The 10,837-nt window shown below is 40.1% G+C and overlaps 1 long non-coding RNA gene across 2 annotated transcripts; it reads left to right on the top strand.

The window, feature by feature from the left end:
- The first annotated feature begins 491 nt into the window (after positions 1–491).
- Positions 492–10,583, top strand: LOC147251145 (uncharacterized). Of its 2 annotated transcripts, none has more exons than XR_015119045.1 (5): positions 492–615; positions 6,732–6,832; positions 7,331–7,372; positions 7,522–7,679; positions 9,783–10,583. It is a non-coding gene; the product is annotated as an uncharacterized LOC147251145 (long non-coding RNA). The 2 variants fall into 2 exon arrangements; XR_015119046.1 differs by lacking the exon at positions 9,783–10,583 and adding an exon at positions 8,283–8,365.
- Positions 10,584–10,837: the final 254 nt, after the last annotated feature.

Raw genomic sequence — 10,837 nt, 5'->3', positions numbered from 1 at the left:
AGAATATTTTAGGAATGAGGCCCAATGTTTTTCAGTTTTTTGATTCATCCATCCATCCATCGTCTTTCGCTTATTCCTACATTAAGGGTCGCGGGGGGGCTGGAGCCTATCCCCGCAGGGACGGGCGAGAGGCGGGGTTCACCCTGGACAGGTCACCAGTCCATCGCAGGGCCAACACATACAGACAACCATTCACACTCACATTCATACCTACGGTCAGTTTAGAGTATCAATCAGCCTAGTTTTTTGATTCAAGTTTCCAAATTATTTTTGCCTTATCTATTTTATTCTAATCTAATAATCTTTTTGAAATGTATTCATTAAATCCAACAAAACTACTTTCTGGATCTTTACAGACCTATAATTATTTCTGTTGTTAACTTAAATATTCTATTTTATGTAAAAAAAAAAAAAAATCCTCCTTTAAATCAAGTGGGAACATCAATTTAAGCAGGTGTGTCCACTCACTGTGCTGTTATGCAGCTGTGAATAGAGGAGGAAAGAAAGTCCACCTGGCTCGCTGCCTCAGTTGGCCGGACATAATCCTGCTCCAAATGACTCTTTCATATATTAGTGTCAAGACTCCTCCTCTGCTGTGACATTTGATGGGATGTTGTAAGTGGGTTTTTGTTGTTTCCTCTCTTTTTTAAGTAATTGATGCAGCTGATATTGTTGTATTTTGGTTTCATCTTTTCCTTCCCTCCTGGACCTCCTATTCACCTCACACCTGGCTCTCATCTTCAATCAAGTACTTCTGGAAGCCATCTTGTAATCACCTCCTGGCTATAAAAAGGTCCCTGCCAGCTTGTTTATGAGCTATGTTTCCAGCACTACTTAGCTTAAGTTTTCTTTCCTGCAAAGTCGGTGTTGAAATTAGTTTGTCAGCCAGCCTAAGATTAATAAATGCTTCTCTGTGTCCAGGACGCTATTATATAATCTGCTTGCCAGCTTCTCTGCCCAGCTTTGGCCCCTTAATTCCTCCCAAATTCACCAACAACAACCTCAACAGTAAACACAAGACTACATTAGGGAAAGCGTTTAATTCATTTGCTGTTGGAGTTGGAGCCTTCTGCCCGTACAGCGTATGCCAGGCGGCCATCATGCCAAAGATTTAAGCCATGTAGTCTTACTGCTTTGCTAAATTGATTGCTTGCTGTGCTGGTTATTCTTATTTTCTAAACTGGAAGCGGCAATTTGGTCTGTTTTTGTTTGTTTCCTGATGTACCCGGTCATGAAAGTAGTTGCTGTATCTTCCTCTAAAAGAGACATCTCATTATTTTCAAGAATTTTTTGACAGCAAAGGTTAAAAGTATTGCTAGTTATATAAATGCAGGCATATTCTATTTCAGATAAGAGTATTTGATGACTTCCTTTACTCCCACCTCCCTTTCTGCTAGCAGCCATGTTAGCTAAGCTAATTAGCCATCAGCCATCCACAAGGACCTGGAGTTCCATAATGCACATAGAGAGGAAAAAGTATATCTGTTTGTCTCTAAAATGCTATGGGCAATCAGCATTTAATTTAAAAAAAAAGGGGGGGGGAGGTAGGCGCCTTTAAGGTGAGCTAACTGGTTTCTGACTGAAACTCAAAGTCTTCATAGGTCCCCATAGCTGCTAAATGAGCTCCTCTCTGGAGGGGAATTCTGAGGGCCTGCATTCTTTTCTTTCTGGTGTGTGTGTGTGTGTGTGTGTGTGTGTGTGTGTGTGTGTGTGTGTGCATGTACACTATTCTTTCATTAAATGTATCTGAGTGCCCATTAACTTTATCTTTTGTATCCACACTGTCTCTCTTTCTGTCCTGATGTTTCTTAATTCATCCCCAGTCAATTAGTTCTTTGTTCTACTTCCTTACATTTGGCTGCTCTTCCTGCCAGTGAATTAGGACATTATCAGTTTGCCGGATGGATTCAGTATTGGATATTAGATGTCCTACAATCAAGTTTAACTCTACACATCAAACAATTACTGTAATCTCATTTACTGTACTGTGTTCGTTGCATTCTACTTTTTTTCACTTCCTGTTGTTATACTGTGTGTGTGTCTACCCATGGAACGCTATTAGATGACACATTTAGGTTTGGCAGTCCATTGTGTTTGTGTGTCCCCCTTGACATTTCCATAGTTCCTCCCTCCAGAAATGGAAACACGTTGAAAGCGTCACAATATATTGTCATCATTGTTGTGCTGAAGCTGCCTCAACGGCATTGTGGGGGGAAACAAAAGTAAGGAAAAAGAACATCCAGGACAAAAAAACAAAATAGGAAATGGGAGAAACAGGAAAGATACCATGGTTACAAAAGATGACAGAAATGTGATGTGTTCATGTGATAGATTTCCACATGTACTCCAGGAGGAATAATGCTGAGAGCAGCTTTACTTGTCAGCAGTAATGAGGCGTCAACATAAAAGCAGCAACATTACTGCCCTGTCCGACACAGCTGAACAGACATCGGTGTTGTCTAATCGGTTGATAGCTTACCAATACACCATTTTGATACTTCTCCCTCTGGAATAATAAGTCATTACAGGAGCTTACAAGTGGATGTGCTTAGCATAGTACATGCACAGTAGTCGGTTGCATGGATATTGAGCTACACAGACAAGAGCAATGTTTACATGCACACCTGTATTCCTCTATTATTCAAATTTGACAAATGTAAACAGCATAATATAGTTGGATTTTTGTGTTTTCTGATTATGACATTTAAGTTATGTCAATAATGGTCTGATTGTAGTGGCATTCTATAGGCGTGTATAGAGCACAAAAGCTATGTGTCTCCAATGTGTTTTTTTTTTTAAAGCAGTTTGCACTTTTCTTTATATAACTCTCATATAATTTCCTGTCATACATTTTCGACATTTATCATTGAACAAGTTGTAACAAAGGCTGCACGTGGTGCAATGGTCAGCACTGTCGCCTCACAGCAAGAAGGTTCCGGGTTCAAGTCCCAGCTTGGTCTCGGGATCTTTCTGTGCTAGGCTAATTGATACTCTAAATTGACTGTAGGTCTGAATGTGAATGGTTGTTTGTCTCTATGTGTTGGCCTTGTGATGGACTGGTGACCTGTCCAGGGTGAACCCTGCCTCTTGCCCGTTGCTGCTGGGAAAGGCTCCAGCCCCCCCCCCCCCCCCCCCCTTAATGTAGGAATAAGCGGAAGACAATGGATGGATGGATGGAAGTTGTAGCAAAGAAAGCAAACAGCAGCTCAAAATTTCATTCTCTTTGTTTACAAATATGCAGGAGAAATTGTGTTGGAAAGTTTTCTAGTGTGTGTAATACTTAAGCCGGATGGTAGGGAAACAACAATTGCACACTTTGGTTCCGCCCTGACTGATAAACCTTGCAGGTCCAAATTTCTGCTGCTGCATGCAAAGAGGATTATTAGTTTACTATTCAATTTCCTGCATAAAAACAGCTTAGTCAGATTATTGACATTTTAAGAGTAAGAGCAAAAAATATTGAGTGCATGTAAACATCACTATTGATTTAAGCATAAATATGACGCAAAATGATAGCAGCATTCAATGAGGCGGACATACACAGTTTGTCTTATATAGATATAACTTACTGTAGGAGACAGTGCATGTGTGAAGCATGCCTTATATGCACACACACACACACAGGCTACACATTCATCTTCATTAGAGCTGTGATTAGGAAATGAGGCCTGGGGGTGTTATTGGTAATACTGACGCTGCTCCCTGATGTCTCTCACTCTGTCTCTTTCAAATCAGGAGATTTGCTCCTTTCATCTTCTCTGCTAAGCTATATCTGCTCCTTGTGTCTACGTAATATTAAAATCACATTAAACCCAGCTGACATTAGACCGGACAGACCAAGCCTCTGAGTTTTAATCACTTCCCATTGTGCTTTACTCCACTTTTGATGTTTTGCAAATGGTTGGAAGAGAATTCTTGATGCTTCTGTATGCTGGGGTAAACAGCAGAATGATGAGAGAAGGTGTTTCTGTATAATTTTGGGCTTATTAAGCAGGGCTAATGAGTGATATTGAGCAGAATTGTGTGCTAGCATGCTCCATCAGTTCTACAGATGGGGATTCCCCTTGGTGCTGCTCTCGAAAGTGATACCATTTTCCCAAATACACACATCAAGTTTGCAAGCATTCCACACGGCACTCTAAAGGTGGATAGGCTAAAAAAAAAATGAAGGGCTTCAACAACACTCAGACAAAAAAGATGACATACACGTAACATTTTAACTATAGCAGACATACATGCAGTTCTAGAACATTTGAATAGTTGACCACCAGTGATGTATTTTCTTGAGTGGCACAGGAAAGTGTCCTAAAACTAAGAAATATATTCATTTATATACAGGTATCTATGGAAACCATAAAACCATGATGCTCTATAGCTTTAAGATTTATCCATGTTTGGGTTTAGGTTCTTCATAGAGAGTTGGGCTGTGGATTAGATGTAATATAGATGTGTGTTTTACTGGACAGTAATGATAAATTGCAGAGAATCCCACATGTATGCATACACACAGAAACACCAGGTAACTATGGCCACCGCTTTGACTGTAAATAGTGATCCCACTCCTTCCTAATCTCCCTTCTCCTTCTCACCAGTCCGCCTTCCTATCAATAAACATGTTTTTAATATCAGCACACTCTTGCTTTGTTTGTACAGCCCAGTCTCAATTTCCTTTTCATATATGGCAACACCTCATGCTTAAGTGATAAAGGTAATTTTAGCTGCCCGCTATCTCTGGTCGTGTTTCTGCCGACAGCAAAGCACTCCTCTGCTTTTATGAAATGGGATGAACAAGTTTACTATAGACTACCAATTCCCTGTAAACTCATGTTCGTTTCATAAAATGACCATGTTAATTAAAAACAAGTGTGTTCACAGCGGTCCAGTTGAAGTCTCTTTGTTCAGGGCCATATGTTCCTGTGTGCTGCTCATGTTAATCAAATGAGCAGCATCCCGAGAATCACTGGTCTTCATTTTATGAAGTTGGTTTTTTAGGTTTGGCTTCTTATGTGTACAAATTTAGCGGGAGTAGGAACAGAATATAATATATTGAGCCAGACGAATTAGATCACTATGAAGTCAACAAGCACATGAACACTTGTCTGTTACGTAGAGACTCTGCTGCTGGAGTGGGTTTAGTTCCAATTATATTAAAGTCCCAGATTCCAGAGTGTTTTTTTGTTTCCTCATATTTTCATTTTGCCAGTAAAATCACCGACGCTGTGCGCTCTGCTCACGCCATTAAGGATAAATTATTTCACCACATACCCATTTATTTCCAAATATTCAAATCAAATGAATAAAACTGTGATCATGAAACGTTAACGGTCGTTTAGCAGAGATACTTCTGCAACGGTGAGTTATGGAGCTATAACAGGGCCTGCTTCACTTAGCTCTCTGCTAGCTTGAGCCACGTTTTTAACAATGTATGTAATTCTACTGGAAAAAATGGTTACACATTTAATGTGTAATAGTTACACACAGCAGACAATAGTTTGCAGTCCCATTTTACTGGGCTTGTCACTAGCTATTGTTTTCATTTGTCAATACGGTTATTTCTGTGTTGATCTTTGTTTATTATTGATTCATGGCTTCACAGGTCAAATGTGAAAAAATTTGTTGCGTTGGAATCTCTTAGTTTCTCAGACTTTGGCAGCAGAAGATGGACAGTTTAATTCCAGAAAAATATTTTTGAATGAAAAGCAGCAATGTGATGGAGCTGAACTGAGCTTTGGGTTTTGACGCGTGCAACAGCTGCTGGAGAACTTTTAGTGCATTCAGCACCTCTCAGTATTATAAAAGGTCATGACTGGATTCTTTTCCCTCATGGCTTTTCTGTCTCACTTTTTTTAGATGGTTTTCTAACTTTCCCTCCTCAGAGTGATAAACTGCGGCAGCTTGTCTCTTTCATTCTCATCTTACATGTTCTTGAGTGACTCCCACGCAACTTTAAACTTTGTGTTCATTCACATATAAGTTTATGTCTTATTGATTAAATGTCCATGCAGAAGGTCAGGAATTAAGACCGGAGGAAAGGATGGGTTGGGAGTGATGAGACAGAAGGCCGAATTGGATCGGTAGGGGCATAGGACAGGTTGTGGGCCTCTGTAAGTTTTGGATGACGGCTCATGAAAAATAGGTCAGCCTGACAATAAGACTCTAGTGCTTTTTTAATTCTTACCTCGTTTTTCTTCCCCCATCATCTTGAAATCGTTCCGCTTCTGTCTTCCTCTCTCTCGCTTCGAGGGCTGGTACCAGATAATGTTGAGGGGGCGTAGAGGCAGGCAAGAAATTAGGGTTTTCTAATAGCTCTCAATGTGTTATTATATACTGGAGTCCAAGCTTGACAAATTTAATTAGCTGTGAGAAAAGACTGAGAGTATGAATACTTTGTTCTCACTATTTTCAGGAGCCTCGCACAACTCTCTTGAGGTGTCTTTGAAAATCTACCCTTTGATTCTCACTGGAACATTTAAAGAGTTACTGAAGGGAATGCGCAAATTTGAAAGAACTTATCAAGAATGAGCTGGGAGGCAGGATTCCATGTGGAGCTCAGTTCAACACATGCACGTGGTGACACTCACACTGGAGAGTATAGAACCCCAACTCTTTCAGGAAATTTGGTAAAGTTTTGAGCACACAGACGGTTTGGAATGTTCTGGGCAATGCATCTGCGAGTTGGTATGAGACAATGTTACATAGCTTTACAGCTGTTACTCTTTGGTCTCCATTAGCTTCCAGCAACAAGTACATGCAGTTGATTCTCCTGAAGTCTGGATTCACCAAGAAGTGGGAGAAGAAACAAAACTTCTCCATGAAATCAAGGCATAGAGTGGTGAGTAACGCCCCCCCCCCCCCCAAAAAAAACTGTTTTGGGTGAAGTATCACTTTAATGATAATAACCACCCTAACTAAACATAGGACAGAGCCTCTCTGGTAAACCATGGACAAAGAATACAACAACTGGCTTGAATGGTGATAATGCAGAGGCGCCTCTCCTATCCTCACATGGATACATCTGCACAGCTGGTCATTTATATAACTTTAAACTATAGTCGTGAAATTTCTGGGAGGAAAAAGAGGAGGATTAGCTTGTCTGTCTTGTCTTAATTTGGGACAAGCCTCAAAACACAATCTGAGAGAGAGAACAAAAGAGAAAGTGGTAAAAAGTTCTAATTTCCCAGCTCTGCAGAGGCAGAACAAGTTAATTAAACTCTGTGTCTTGTTCAACAAAGTTTAAATGATTTAAAAAGACTATTATACATCGTGAGGAGGAGGAGCGGGGGAATTTTTTTTGTTCATGATACTGAGAGTTTCTTTTTACTGTCTACAGATAACTGCCTGTGAAATTGAAACCTTGGACATTTTAGGCAAGGTACCCAATTACTGTCTTGCATGAAGGTTTCATGATATGAATGATTATGCATTAAAGGGATCATTGTACAACGATGTTTAGCATGATTAGCTTGTGTAAGCTAGCGCTGGTCCATCTCACCTTCTAATGCCAGGTTTTTTTTCCTCAAGAGGCATCAGTGAGCCCCAGTATTGAGAAGTAGCTGTGGTTCTATTTGGATCCCTCTTTGGAGTTCATGAACTGTCTCGCTGATCTCTCCTGGCAACAGCTCAGGAGCATCCAACCTATGCAGGGAGCTTCAGTCACCACCCAAAGTTTGTGACCAGAGGTGAATGTTTGAACATAAATAAATTAATAAACTGAGTTTCACCCTGGGTGCCACGGTGGTGCAGTGGTGAGCACTGTCACAAGAAGGTTCTGGGTTCGAGCACAGGGATCTTTCTGTGTGAGTCCATGTTCTCCCTGCTCCTGTGTGGGTTCTCTCTGGTACGCCAGCTTCCTCCCATAGTCCAAAGACATCAAGAGGGGACGAGGCTGATTGATACTCTAAATTGACTGTAGGTGTGAATGTGAGTGTGAATGGTTGTCTGTCTCTATGTGTTGGCCCTGCGATGGACTGGTGACCCATCCAGGGTGAACCCCACCTCTCGTCCAAGGGCAGCTGGGACAGGCTTCTGCCCCCGTGACCCTTAACAGGATAAGTGGTAGAAAATGGATGGCTAGATGGAGTTTCACCCTCAGGCGTTAACAGCCAAACTCTCTGCTGCCCTATACTGCCTTTAAGTGTTGGGCAAAAACAAACAGATCATTCTGAAAGAATCTTTTCAGTGTCTGATATGTATCGGGTCAGCCTGTCAACACTACAGATATCAACCCACTTACTGCTGGTTAATGTGTCCTCTGCTGCTTGTTTACCCTGAATTGGATGCAGGACAATCAATGGAGGAGCAAAGACAGACTGAGCTGGAACTGATGAGTATGTCCTAAGGATAGATTCACATCAAAAAGTTACAGGTACTGTGTGTTGTGGGTGAATTACACTCTGAAATACAGGTTTTATTGTACAGTGTTGCCGAACCCCATCCTTTAGCAAGTTACTATACAAGCCATCATTAATTCTTTACAGTGATAGACATATTTTCTTTAGGTTTTTTTCAAGCACGTACAGAGATCCCCATTGGTCCTGTTTTAATACGACATATTCCTTATTGACCCCCAAATCAGCTGTTTTGACAGTTACATTTAATAGAATAGAATAGAATAGAAAGCCTTTTTTGTCATTGTATGGTCAGATACGATGAAATTGGGGTGCAACTCTGATATAAATTATATTAATAATTATACAAGGTAGAGAAAATACTATACAATTGACACCTTTGTCGGTATTTAAATGTGCAAAATAAAAGCACTTCCAAATTATTTGTGAAAATTTCAATTGAAGGAGCTTTTTGGCCTCTTAACCACGACCCGGAAGTCATCAAAGTATCCTTGTAATAATTCAGAGAAGGAAAGTCTCAATGTTGCCCATGGAGCTTGTGATTTCCATGTATTCTTTTCAGGTTAATTTTGGAGTTTTTGAGGGGGCAGGAAGAGTTTGCTCTATAATGCTGCTGTGTAGTAGAGAGGATTAAATGATTTTCCCCAGGCAAAGAAAGCCTCAACAATTTTTTTTGTTCTCGTTCTCAGGGTATGAAGCTTTTGTCTTTTAAAATGTCACAAGTTTAACATCCTACAGAGCCAATCTCTGAGAGTTGTTATTGCTTGACTACTTCTTCTTCTGTTAATCAATACAACCTTTAGAAATACCAGTGTGTATCTACGTGTGTGTGTGTGTGTGTGTGTGTGTAAATATCATGTACTTTGCCCCTCATCTGTCTGCCTGTCGCCCAGCCACCCACTCGTCACCGAAAATGTAAATGACGATGAAGCAAAACATGTCATTTGTTCCTTCTCTAGTTTGCTGTCAATTTAGAGAATGACATAGGGACTTTGTTTTGCTGCAATTAAAGTCTTTTTTTTTGTGCAAAAATATGAGTCATTAAAACTGATAAAAATTACTAAGATGAATGCATGCGTAATTTTTTTAACAGAAAGGACCATGTATCTATTTGTATTCCCTGCTTAGCCACTTAATAAAAACTTTCATCTGTTTTTGTATAACATTGTTCGATTTCTTATAAATAACAAAAAAATACATGTTTGCAGTCCTTGAAGATGATATTTTTCGATGTTGTAAAGTGTAGCGTGTGAGTGCGTGCATGTCTGTATGATATCCTCTGGATAAAGAGCAGCAGTACATGTAAAAAAAAAAAAAAAAACTAATTAATCCAGAGTGGTATTATGTAACTGAAATAATTAATTTTATCAGTAACACACACACACACACACACACACACACACGCGCACTCATACTCCTTTCTTCTCTCCACAGTTGTTGAGTTTGCAAATGTGGCGGAGTGTCACTGAAAGACTGCGATAAGCGACAGTTGGACGTACAAAGTAGAGGAGAGAGAGAGACTGAAGGGACAGAAAAAGAGAGAGACACTGAAGGGAGAGAAAGAGAGAGACACCAAAGAGACGGAGAGACAATGTTACAGAGTCAAGACTCTGCTCTGTGATAGATAAGCTTGGCGATTCACCAGCAGCTCCTCATATCTCCCTTTATGCTTGATTGTGAGCACAGAATAACCTTTCAGGAACACTCCACCCACCCTCCATCCTTCATCCTCCATCCTTCTCCATACTCACTTTCAGCCGTCAGACTTTCAGTACACTGGAGCGACGTATCTGGAGTTAATTCACTTCTGTGTTATTTCCAATCAGCTTTTCCTCATGTAGCAAATTGACTATGAATGCATTGAAGCAATATGAAGGGAATCTTACAGAGAGGAAGACTAGGAGGAGTAATGTGACAGGGTTTGTCAAAAAAAATAGCCTGAGGGAAGTCTTCCCTAGTCACCCCACCTCTCTGGAGAAAGCTTTCTTTTTTTGTGAGCTATGAGGTCTTTAGAAACCTTTCTTTCTACACTCTTGGGAGTTTTATGCAAGTACAGCACCAATGTGGCATTTAAATATACTGTCAAAACTAGACACACCTGTCAATCTCTCCTTGACTAAAGTATTTAAAGCACCTGAGTGCTTTAAATACGCTTCAGTGTCCACGTAGACTCGTGCTTGTACGGAGCAGCATGCACCTGAGATTTAGTAACATGCCCAAGTTTGGATGAAACATTTGAAAGAAATATTTCGATTTGCACCACACTACAAAAAAAGGTTTACTAAGTTCTTTCTTTATTTCTTGTGAAAAAGAATGTCCTTATACTTCAGATGAGACTGAATAGCTCAAAAAGTAGCATCCAGGGGAAATAAAGAGGGTTGTTTATTCTCGAAACAATGTAGTCTTATTTTCTTGAAATAAGACTACATTGTTTTGAGGTGCTATTTGTTACGGGAATTTCTCTCTTTTTCTTTTTTTTTTTAACTAGA

Source organism: Aulostomus chinensis, chromosome 13 (genome assembly GCF_037954235.1).
Source record: "Aulostomus chinensis isolate RoL2024-O1b breed Wild chromosome 13, RoL_Achi_v1.0, whole genome shotgun sequence".
Taxonomy (NCBI): domain Eukaryota; kingdom Metazoa; phylum Chordata; class Actinopteri; order Syngnathiformes; family Aulostomidae; genus Aulostomus; species Aulostomus chinensis.
Note: the sequence above shows the minus strand (reverse complement) of the source record. Positions and strands in the feature narration are given on the sequence as shown.